The sequence below is a fragment of the Nannospalax galili genome, unplaced genomic scaffold, assembly GCF_000622305.1.
Source record: "Nannospalax galili isolate Female #2095 unplaced genomic scaffold, S.galili_v1.0 scaffold210, whole genome shotgun sequence".
Classification (NCBI taxonomy): Eukaryota; Metazoa; Chordata; class Mammalia; order Rodentia; family Spalacidae; genus Nannospalax; species Nannospalax galili.
The window spans coordinates 2,003,438-2,015,982 of record NW_008329365.1 but is presented as its reverse complement, the minus strand read 5'-3'; the positions used below and the strand labels follow the sequence as shown (position 1 = coordinate 2,015,982).

Below are 12,545 nucleotides of genomic sequence, written 5' to 3'. Positions count from 1 at the left end.
GAGAAATATGTAACTCGGTGGTAGAATAATTACATGGTATGCACAAGGCCCCAGGTTTGATGTGCAGCTCCACAGATAACAACAATAAGGTGGGACCTTTACCTCCAGTTTTTCACTGGAATAAATTCCTGAAGAATTCGAAAACAGAGGAGTAGAGCACTGGCAAAATGGCTCAGCAGGAAATGGCGTTTGCTGAGCAAACCTGGCAACCCGAGTTACAGCCTAAAACCCACGTTAAAGTGGAAGGAGCAAATTACTCCACAAAGTGGTCCTCTGACTTCCACACATGCATCATGACATGTTTCATGCCCCATCATAACACACTAATAATAAGTTTAAAATTTGAAAAAAGAATGGAGTAGAAAAAATGAAATCATAAATATACCTGAAGAAATATGAGATACCTTTTTAAAAATTGTGTGTGCTGTGTTGTGTGTATTTGTTAATATATGTGCATGCACGTGTGTGTATGTGGAGACCAGAGGTTGATGTTGGGTGTCTTTCCTCCATCGAACTCTGTTTTGTCTCTTGCTGAACCTGGAGCTCATCATTTTGGTTAGGCTGGCTCGCCAATGAACTAGAGGAATCTGCTTGTGTCCATCCCTAGAGTCTGACCTTGACTGGATTTTTATGTGGGTTCTGGGGATTAGACAGATCTTCACGCTTTATGGACAACTGAGTCATTTCCTCAGTTCCCTAAGGAAAAAAAAAATCTGTTTTTTTGTCTTTTTGAGACAGGGTCTTCCTGTAGCCCCAGCAGGCCTGGAACTCAGTATGTAGACCAGGCTGGCCTCAAACTCACAGAAATCTGTCTGCTTCTGCCTCCCAAGTGCTGGGATTGAAGGCATGCGCCACCATACCTGGCTGGAAATATCTTTTTAAAGGTTTCATTTTATTTTTTATTTTATGTATCTGAGTATTTTGCCTGAATGTGTGTAAGTGTACCATATATGTGTCTAGTTCCCACAGAGGTGTGGGAGCCCCTGGAACTGGAGTTAAGTATGGTTGTTACCTACTATGTGGGTGCTGGGAACTGAACCCCAGTAAGCCAGTGCTCTTAACTACTGAGCCTTCTCTCCAGCGCCCCCCTGGAGAAAATTAAAAAAAATTTAATCTGAGAGTGGGGAAGGTCTTTCTAAGTATGACAGAAAACATACAATTCATAAGATGAAATAATGATAAATTTGTTGACATAAAAATCAATTTTTTAATTAGAAAAAGTTTTAAGTGCATAATGTACCCTAAGAAAAGTCAGAAAAAAATGATACATTGGTGAGGGCTGCACAGTAATGTGAATATTTAATGCCACAGAGCTGGACTCTTTTTCTTTTTGACATAGGGTCAACTCGTAGCCCCAGCTAGATTGTAACTGGCTATGTAGACTAGGCTGGTCTCGACTCACAGAGATATGCCCACCTCTGCCTCCTGAGTGCTGGGACTAAAGATGTGTGCCACCATGCCTGGTGAGCTAGACTCTTAAAAAAGGTTAAAATGGTAAATATTTATGTTATGTATATTTAACCATAATAAAAATAAATGGACAGGAGAGATGGCTCAGTGGTTAGAAGCACTTGCTGTTCTTGCAGAGGATCCAGGTAGCTCATACTACCTATAATTCCAGCTCCAGGGAATACAACACCCTCTTTTGGCCTCCTTGAACACCTGCACTCACATGTGCATGTATTCCCACATATACACATAATTAAAAATAATAAATCTGGGGCTGCAGAGGTGGCTCAGTGGTTAAGTGCACTGGCTGCTCTTGCAGAGGACCCAGGTTGGATTCCCAGCACCCGCATGGTGGCTAACAACCATCCGTAACTCCAGTTCCAGGAGATCTGACACCTTCAGACCTCCATGGGCATTGCACGACATGGGTACACTTACACACATGCAGGCAATACACCCATACACATAAAAATAAAATAAAATATTTAAAAATATTTTTAAAACAAATAAATGCACAAATTGTACTAGAAAATTAAGGATTATTCATGTTCTATCTAAAAGAATTTCACATATTCACACATTAATTGTTTGACTTCAAGTTCTTAAATCAGACTGCTTAGGTTTAAGCCCATTTATTTAATGCCCCACCTTTTTTTTCTAAATGTTTTATTTACTACTTTTATTTTATGTGTATGGGTGTATTGCCTGCATGGAAGTAAGTGCACCATGTTGTACAGTGCCTGAGGAGGTCAGAAGAGGCTGTCAGATCCCCTGGGACTGGAGTTACAGACAGTTGTTAGCTGCCCTGTGGGTGCTGGGATTCGAACCCCGGTCTTCTTCAAGAACAACCAGTGTTCTTAACTTCTGAGCCATCTCTCCAGCCCCTGCCCTACCTTTTTTTGAGACAGGGTCTCATGTAGCTCAGACTGGCTTCAAACTTACTTTGTAGCTGAGGATGACCTTAAATTCCTGATCTCTCCCTCCATCAACTAACTTAATACAACTGTTTTGCCTTTAAACTTTCTTCCTTTGTTCATATAATAAAGATGCTTAGTGTTTTCATAAGGTTATTGAAACTATCCAGTGGAGACTGAGTGTGGTAGCAAATACCTAGAATCCTGGCACCAAAGAGGTGGGGGCAGTAGGATCAGTTTTTGCTCATCCTTGGCCACATAGCCAATTTGAGGGCATCCAGGACTATGTGAGACCTTATCTTATTCCTCCTCCCCCCACCCCCAACTCCAATGGAATGTTTGTGTAGTACTTAGCACAATACCTGGTGTACAAGAAATAACAATAATTATATATTTATAAATAATATAAATAATGGAGCTGTTTTGTTCTTATTTTTTTGCTTACAGTAACCACAGCCATTACTATGCTAATCTTATAAATCTACTTTCTCTATCTCTTTTCTTTCTTTTGTGAGATTGTCTCATGTAGCGTAGAGAAACCTTGAACTGACCCTTCTATCCATATCTCCCAAGTGCTGGGATTATGGGCCTCATCACCATGCCCAACTATTAACTGTCTGTCTCTCTGTCTCTGTCTGCCTGTCTCTCTCTGGTTTTTTGACATCATTACACTGTGTATCCTAGGCTGATCTCAAACTTATGGTGATCCACCTGCCTTAGCCTTTTTTAAAAAAATTATTACTGTTATTACCCTTAAAATTTTTTTTCATATTTTATTTTATGTGTGTTATGGCTACATGTATGTAAGTGCACCCATGTAGTGCAGTGCCCTCAGAGGTCAGAAGAGGACATTGTCAGATCCCCTGGAACTGGGTATATGGATTCCAGTGTGTTAAGCCATGTGGGTACTGGGATTTGAACCCGGGTCTTCTGTAAGAACAGTTTTCTTAACTGCTGAGTCATCTCTCCAGCCCTTACTGTTATTACCTTTAAGAACAACAAAATTTTGCTGTTGTTTGGTTTTTATTATTATTATTGTTTTTTTGAGACAGTTCTTGCTATGTAACTTTGGCTAATCTAGAATTCACTTTGCTAGCCTTGGACGTCTGGTCCTCTTGCTTCAGCCACCTGAGTGCTTAGATCACAGGTGTGGGCTATTACACTTGGCTTTTCTTTTCTTTTTTTTAGTTATTTATTTTTATTTCATGTTATGAGTGTTTTACCTGCAAGTATGTAAATGCCCCCATGTGGAGGTCAGAAGAGGGCGTTGGATCCCCTGGAACTGGAAATATGAGTGGTTTTTAGCCTGCCATGTGGTTGCTGGGAACTGAACCCAGGTCCTCTGCAAGAGCAGCCAGTGCTCTTAACTGCTGAGCATCTCTCCAGCCCACACCTGGCTTAGTTATTTGATATTTTCAGACAGGGTCTTACTCTGTAGTTGTACCGGACAGCTTCATTGGTTAACTTGACGCACTTGGGTAGAAGGAACCTCAGTTGAGGAATTTCCTCACTGGATTGTCCTATGGCCATGTCTCTGAGGCATTTTCTTGACTGTTCAGTGATGGGGAGGGACCAGCCCACTGTGGGTGACGCCACCCCTGGGCATATGGCCTTGTGTAGAATAAGAAAGCAGGCTGAGCACAGACCAAAGGAGCAAGTCTGTAAGCATCGTTCCTCCATGGTCTGTGCTCCAGGTTCCTGCCCTGAGTTCCTGCCTTGGCTTCCCTTGATGATGGACGGTGAGATGTAAGTCAAATAAACCCTTTCCTCCCTCCCCAAGTTGGTTTTGGTCAGTGTTTTCATCACAGCAATAGAAAGTAATTAGAACGGTAGTCCAGGCTGAACTGAAGGTGATCTTCCTTCGCTTCCCGAGTGCTGGAATTAAAGTTATGCCCCAATATGCCTGACGTTAGGAATCAGCATTTAGTAGACAGAATTAATATAGTGAAAGAATGGTTAAAATGGTAAATTTTATGTATATTTTTACTAAAATAAAAGCAGTTTAAAGAAAAAAGCAAGAAAGCTGGGTAGGGTGGCACACACCTTTAATCCCAGCACTGGGAAGGCAGAGGCAGGTGGATCTCTGTAGTCTCTATAGAGAATTCTAGGCCAGCTGGGGCTACAGGGAGACCCAGTCTCAAAGACAAAAAAATACAATAAAAATAAAGTTGAATTTGAGCCCATTTCTAATGACCCCCCCCTTTTTTTTGGTCTTTTTGAGCCATCTCTAATGATTTCTGAAAGGGCCTGGTGTAGATTTATTTGTATTAGTAAATGAGTAACCCACTCACATATGAGGACAATGGCAAACTAGAAAAAGTGTGTGACTCATATATCAAAGTGTGCATTTACTAGCTGGTCATAGTGGTACCCACCTGTAATGCCAGTGTTTGGAAGACTGAGGCAGGGGGATGATAAATTTGAGGCCAGCCTGGGCTACAAAATGAGATCCTGGAGCAAGCAAGCAAAGAAACAGAAAAAGTAACATTACTTTTAGTACATGCTAGTAATCCCAGAACTCTGGAGGTGGATACAGGAGGATCAGTTAAAGGCCAGCTTCTGCAACATTGCCAGTTGGAGACCAGTCTTACCCCATAATCAACAAACAAAACAAACAGGGACTAGAAAGATGTCAGTTAAGAGCACTTGCTGCTCTTGCAGAGGACCTGGCTTTGGTTCCCAGCACCCACATGACAGCTAAGAACCATCTGTAACTCCAGTTCCAAGGGGATCTGATGCCCTCTTCTGGCCTCTACGGGTATTGCATGCACATACTGCACTTACATGCAGGCAAAACACTTATACACATAAAATACAAATATAAAATAAAAAATTAAAAACAAAAAAGCAAGAACAACAACAACAAAACCCATATTACATTTGTTTTATGTAAATTGAGGCAGAAATATCATCACTCAGACACAATTGTGGCCATTCTTGAGTTTGGCCTTTGTTTCCTTCTTTTCTTCCTCCTTCCTGCCTTTCTTTCTTTCTTTTTTTAAGTTTTAGGACAATTTTATTAGAATTTAAAGAAAAATCCTCAGGGCAGGCAGCTGCAAATCTCAGAAGCTGCCTTGAGGAGGATTATGGCAAGGAGAAGGAAAAAAAAGCCATGAAGCATGCAAGTTTAGAGCCTGCACAGAGGTCAGACACATGGTGGACTGGCAGCCACATGGTGGGAAGAAGGAAGCTTCAGAGCAAAAATAAGAAATACAAGGTGCTGGGGCAGCTCAAAGCATTAGAGAAAAATGGATATGAAGGGGCTGGAGAGATGGCTCAGCGGTTAGGAGCACTGGCTGCTCTTGCAGAGAACCTGGGTTCGATTCCCAGCACCCACATGGCAGCTAACAACTATCTGTTCCTCCAGTTCCAGGGGAATCTGACACCCTCTTCCTTGGGCATTGCACAGCACAGGTACACTTGCATACATGCATGCAATACACTCATACATGTAAAATAAAAATAATAAAATACAGAAGGAAAGGAGAGAATATATTTTTCTGGAGAATTCAGAAAAGCAGGCAGATTTACAGAAAGCAGTATGTCTGCGGCTGAGTCCAAAAGCCCTGCCTTTTTTTTTTGAGACAGGGTCTTCCTGTAGCCCCAGCTGACCTCCCTATGTAGACCAGGTTGACTTCAATCTTAGAGCAATCTGCCTACGTCTGCTTCCCAAGTGTTGGGATGAATGCTGGAATTAAAGGTGTTCGACCACTATGCTCAGCAGACAATATGCTTTTTAAAGTGTTTTGTCTGAATGCATTTATGTGCACCATGTGTATACAATGCCTCTGGAGGTAAAAAGACTGTGTCAGCTTCCCAGAACTGGAGTTAAAGACGGTTGTTAGTGGTGATGTGGGGGCTAGGAACTGAACTTAATTCCTCTGCAAGAGCAGCCAGTGCTCTTAACCACTGAGCTATCTCTCCAGTCCCCACAATATAAACTTTTTTTTACATTGATTGATTGATTTGTGTGTGTGTGTGTGTGTGTGTGTGTGTGTGTGTGTGTGACTGTGTGTGTGTATAAATGCCATGATGGGCATATGGAAGTCAGAGGACTACTTGTGGGAGTCCATTCTCTCCCTCCACTTATGGGTCCCTGGGATGGAACTTAGGTCATTACTCTTGGTGGCAGGTACCTTTACCCACTAAGCCATTTTACTGGCTCACAAATTTATTTTCAGAGAATAATCAGGAATGTGACTTAAGATATGTTTTCTGGAGTGATCTTATACCATTATATACTAGGTTTTCTTTAGAAACCAAAAACTATCCAAACAAAATATTTGATACTGGCTGTGGTGCTGCACACTTGCAGTCCTATCCTTTGGGAGACAGAGGCAGGAGAATTGCCAAGGGCAGCCTGGACTATATAATGTATAGAAGCCTGTGATTCATAGCAGGAGCCTGTCTCAAAAACAAACTCCATTTGACATGGGATTATGGGAGTGCTTATTGGATTGAACCAATGATGGTATATCCAAGAATGGTATAGAATGTGGACCTTAATGACTCCAGGTAGGGCTCGGGTATATAGCTCAGTGACAGAGCTCTTGCTTAGTGTGGATTCTATCTCCAGCATGGGGAAACCTCAACCAGAAGACTGCCTCAGTAGCTTTGTATATGTTAGTGGGAGAAGCCGTCCATTCTATTTGTGAGCAAAAAGCAGATACAGAGCAATATTTATGGATTGAAAGTAAAGTATTCTTGGGCTGGAGAGATGGCTCAGTGGTTAAGAACACTGAGTGTTCTTGTAGAAGACCCGGGTTCGAATCCAAGCACCCACGTGGCAACTAACAACTGTTCGTAACTCCAGTTCTAGAGGATCTGACAGCCTCTTCTGTCCTCTTCAAGCATTGCACGACATGGGTGCACTTACCTGCATGTAGGCATAACACTCATACACATAAAATAAAAAATAATAAAATATTTAAAAAAAAAGAAAGTATTCTTATGAAAAATTTAGAATTCAAACATATGCATAAGTTTGCCTGGAAGGCTTTCTCTCATGTCAATAGTTTCTTTTACCCCTCCCCACCTGTATTGACAGGATCTTACTCTGTAGCCCAGGCTGACCTGTAAGTCTGTGTAGCACAGGTTGGCCTTGAAGCAGTGGCAATCCTGCCTCAGCCTCCCAAGTGCTAAAATTTACCATGTGAGCTCCAAAACCCTCTTTCAGCGTTCTTCCCTAACCTGCTCTGCCTGAATCCCCCCCCTCCATTGCTTTAGTTGTCAACCTGACATCCTTGGGTAGAGGGAGCCTCAGTGGTGAATTGTTTCCATTGGACTGGCCTGTGGCCATGTCTGTGGGGTGTCTTCTTGATTATTGAGTGATGTGGGAGGGCCCAACTCACTGTGCAGGTGGGCCTATGTTGTATAAGAAAGTAGGTTAAGCAGGGTCCATGAGCAAGTCATGAGCAGCATTCCTTCATGACCTGTGCTTGAGCTCCTGCCTCCAGGCTCCTGCCCTGAGTTCCTACCTCAGGCTCCCTCAGTGATGAACTGTGACCTGGGAGATATAAACCAAATAAACCCTTTCTTCTCCAAGTTGGTATTGGTCAGAGTGTTTTGTCACAGCAATGGAGAAAAGCAACTAGAACCCCCCCTTCCCCCGCCCGACTTCTTTCCTGTGGTTAGTTCCTGCTTAGCCTCCAGCTCTCAATTTTAAAGTGGTTTCCTAAGGATGGTTTTCCTAGCCCCCACTTCTAGGTTAGTGGCTGGGGATTCCCCCCTTTCAAAGCTATGGGATCCTACAGGGCAGTCACTGGAACCCAGGGACGGTACCCCTCTGAGGAGGTATATTAATATGCTAGTTGGTAGCAGGAGCATGAAGCAGCTGGTCACATTGCTTCTGCAATCAGGGAGCAGTTACCTGGGACTCTAGTCCCCCATGGGATGGTGCCACTTAAATTTATGATGGGCTTTCCCATCTCAATTTCCCTAACTTTTAAGCTCCTTCACAAATATGCCCAGAGGGTATCTCCTAGGTGTGCATTGGTTAGTGTTATTGTCCATAGTATCTAGAATCATCTGGGAGATAGACCTGTAGGCATGCTTCTGAGGAATTATCTTGATTATGTTAAATTGAGGTGGAAAGACCAGTCCACTGTGGGTAGCATCATTCCCTAGGCTAGGGATCCCAAACTGTAAGAGTAGAGAAAGCAATTTCAGCACCAGCACACATGCATTCATTTCTCTGTTTCTGATTATGGATGTGATGTGACCAGCTCTCTCAGGCACCTGCCACTGTGACTTCCCTGGAATGAGGGACTGTAACCTAGAACTGTGAGTTAAACAAACCATTTCTCCCTGCTTTTTGATGCTTTTGTTAGGGTATTTTATCACAGCAACAAAAAAGAAACTAAGACAAAGTGATTCTAGATCCTGACAATTGATATATTAATCATTATACAAGGTCCCATATAGCCCAGGCTGACCTCATAGTCACTTTGTAGCCAAGGATAACCTTGAACTCCTGATCCTCTTGCCTCTGCTCCCAAGTACTGGGATCACAGGTGTGTACTTCCATGCCTGGTCTTAGGAATGGATTTTTAAATATCCTAGTTTTTTTGTTTTGTTTTGTTTTGTTTTTTTAATGAGCACAGACTTGCCTGGAGACTTACTCTTCCACTCAGTTGGACACTATTGTATGGGGTGGGATCAAACTGTTGGAGCATAAAACAGACATTCTGAGCCAGGAATGGTGACCCAAGTCTTTAATCCCAGCACTTGGGAGGCAGAGGCAGGTAGATCTCTGTGAGTTCAAGACCAGCCTGGTCTACATAGTGAGTTCCAGGCCAGCTGGGGCTACAGGGAGACCCTGTCTCAAAACACAAACAAACAACAACAAAGACAGAAATTCTGAGGCTTCTTCACAGCACTTATCCTTCAGAATGCTTGCCCAAATTCTATGTAGTGATTGCCTTCTTGTCCATCTCTTCCAGCAGACTGGACTTCGTGAGCATAGTCCACTAGTTATGTTGAAGTAACTGGGCATGGCTTGAATGTGGATACAAAATGAAGCTATGTTTGGCCACTCTAAGCCATCAAGTTATACAGTCACGTGGTCTTTTTTTTTTTTTCTAGTAAGGTCATAAATGTTCATTGCCCAGCCTACACTGTGGTACTATCGTTTCCTTTTGACCCCCATGAGTTTGTGTTTTGTGCCCAAACATGAAGAACCTAGCTTCCTTGGAAAATAACTTGATCGGTGTCAGTGGAATGCATGATCCCGACAAGGAAACAGGAATCCCAGGGCTCTGTAGCCAGAAGGAACCTATAAGTCATCTTGCCTAATGTCCCCACAGGAAATCATGAAGTTGAATTTTCTCATCTGTAATTGGAAAGATTGGACAAAGTGACCTCCTTCGCTGGATATTCCGAGATCTAACTCAGGTCAGCCCAAGGGCAGGGTGGCAGCTAAAGACTGGTTGGCTAAGTTGAAATTTCAAACGGTTTTTCCCAGCACTGTGTTCTGAGTCACTCATCTAAGACAGAGAGCCGTTCTCCTAGGCAGATCCCTGGGCATGCCAGCTGCCTAAGATCAAGGAACATGAGTTTGGGAATAATGTTACCAGTAAGATCCCATGTGGCAAAAAAATGGAATAGGCTCAACTTTCCGTGGTTTGTTAAGACATCCCCGCATTAATGGGGATATTTATACCTCACTTCTGTGCCCTGGAAACCAAACATGAATCTCACCCCTCCTAAACTCATCTGCGGATGTAATGTTATCTGTTGTTAAATAGAAAAACGGAAGAAAAATGAATTCTAAGAAATGCCTTGAGCATGCCTGTAGTTCCAGCACTCCAGAGGTTGAGGCAAGAGAATCAAGGGTTTGAGGTTAGCCTCAGCTACACACTGAGTTTGAGGCCAGCTTGAGCTACACGAGACCCTGTCTCAAAAAAATCTAAAAAAAAAAAAAAAAAAAAAAAAAAAAGCAAGCAAGAAAAAAGGGCCATCTAGATGGCTCAGTGGTAAAGAAAGGCACCTGTTACCAAGCTTGAGGACTTGAGTCCCTAAGACCCACATGGTGGAAGGAGAGAACTGATTGTAAGTTGTCTCTGATTTCTACCTGGGTGGCTGTGGCACACACATATCCACAAACTCACACACACAAAATAAATACTGTCTAGTGTGGTAGCACACGCCTTTAATTCCAGTACTCCAGAGGGAGGCAGAGGTAGGAGGATCTCTGTGGGACTGAGCCAGCCTGGTCTACATAGTGAGTTCCGGGCCAACTGAGGCTACAGAGAGACCTTGCCTCACAAAAAAAAGAAAAGTAAATAACTATAAAAAAACAACCTACAAAACTAAACACCACCAACAAAAACCCAATAATGAGCTCTTCTAATATTTGAGTAGTGGGACTATTAAACATGAAGGAAACCCTGGCTCTGGGACTGGAGATGTAGCTCAGTAGTGTTGTGTTTGCCTGGCATACACAGGCCCAGAAAGCTCTGATTCCATGTTCAAGGAACTGTAATGCAGTCTGGCGAGATGATTCGGTGGGTAACAGAACTTGCCTGATGACCCACATGGTGGAAGGAGAGAACCAACTTCCCAAATGTGTCCTCTGTGAGTTTGAGGCCAGCCTGGTCTACATTGGAAGTTATAGGCCAGCCAGGGCTGCATAGTGAGACTCTGTCTTAAAAAAAAACCACACAAAATCCTGCCTAGAGTCAGCTTGCTGAATCAGAGGCCTCAGGAGGTAGACCTCACCATGACTACTACTCCACCCAGTTACTGGTTTTAGCTTGAGTTCCTTTTTACTGTCATAAGTCATTGCTTGTGCTATTTTAGGGTCCAACTGGTGTTTTGCTCTGCCTGTGTAAGCAAACAGCCTACTGATGAAAACAGAATTATTTTCTTAAAAGAGCTCAGCATTGAAAAAATTTATGTAAGTGCATGCACGCGCCACAGCAATTGTGAGTTCAGAGGACAACTTGGAGAATAGGTTCTTTCCTTCCACTGTATGATTGAACTCAGGTCGTCAGGCTGACAGCAATTGCTTTTACTTGCTGATCCTTCTCACCGGCCCTCAGAATTTTGTTTTGTTTTTATTTTTTATGTTTTTTTGAGACAGGGTCCAGTGTAGCCGTGAAATCCTGATCCTACTGCCTCGACCTTCTAAGTGCTGGGATTGTAGGCATGTGCCATCATTTTTGTCTTCCAATTTTTTTCTTTTTATCTTTTTATTATTCTTTTTTTTTTTTTTGGTTTTTTGAAACAGGGTCTTTTTGTAGCCCCAGCTGTCCTGGAACTCACTATGTAGAGCAGGCTAGGCTTGAACTCACAGGGATCTGCCTGCCTCTGCCTCCCAAGTGCTAGGACTACAGACATGCACCACCACGCCCAGCAGTTGTTATTAATTTTGAACAGGGTCTCACTAAGTTACCCCAGGCTGGTTTTAAACTCTGATCCTCCTGCCCGGCCTCCTCCCAACTGCTGTGATTATAGGATTTTGCTGCCCTGTCTGCTCTCTCTCTCTCTCTCTCTCATATATTTTTCATTGAATTTTTGTGTATTTCATACAAAACATCTTAATCATCTTTATACCCCCTTTGCCATTGGTACCCTCCCATCACCCCCTTCCCCCCACTTAGATTTCATGCATTCTATCATTTATGTTATGGTCTATTGAGTCAAGTTAGTGTCCCCAGACATCCCTCAGTGCAAGTTCATCCGCTGGGGTCTAGTCAGTCTGTCTAGAGTCATTCCTTTAAAGAACTCTCCTTCACCCAGCAGTAATCAGCTGCCCAGTAGTTCTTGGGCTAAGGTTGGGGCCTGCCGCCCATTTCCCCAGCTCTATGCTAGGTTGTTGGCTTGAGTTTGCACGGGTCTTGTGCATGCTGACACCATTGCTGTAAGTTCATATGAGCAAGTTCCCAGGAGCCTGTAGGACCCTATTTCCCTAGCTTTGGAACGAGGTTCCTGTTGAGGGAGGAAGAAAATGAGCAAGCCAGGGAATTTGTTGTTTTGTTGTTATTTTGAAAATAGAAGATTAGCAAAGAGAGCCCTCTGCTGGTTAAGATGGGGTAATGACCAGGGTTGGTCACTGGCCTGGCCAGAGAGGCCACGGGAGTGACCTTCCTTCAGCTTTTCAATGAGCAAGTTGAAGGGTCTCTCATTGTTTCTTCAGCTGTCAATTCTAGTTCATTAGGAGCTCCTGAAAGTGATCTATAA

At 43.1% G+C, this 12,545-nt stretch overlaps 1 protein-coding gene across 7 annotated transcripts in view; it reads left to right on the top strand.

The window, feature by feature from the left end:
- Positions 1-12,545, top strand: part of Apold1 (apolipoprotein L domain containing 1) — a 77,123-nt gene that overhangs the window by 6,001 nt on the left and 58,577 nt on the right. For all 7 annotated transcript variants that reach the window (XR_003850284.1, XR_003850283.1, XR_003850280.1 and 4 more), the window contains exon 2: positions 9,668-9,755. The gene's annotated coding sequence lies outside the window, so the exon portion shown is untranslated. The remainder of the gene's footprint in view (positions 1-9,667; positions 9,756-12,545) is intronic.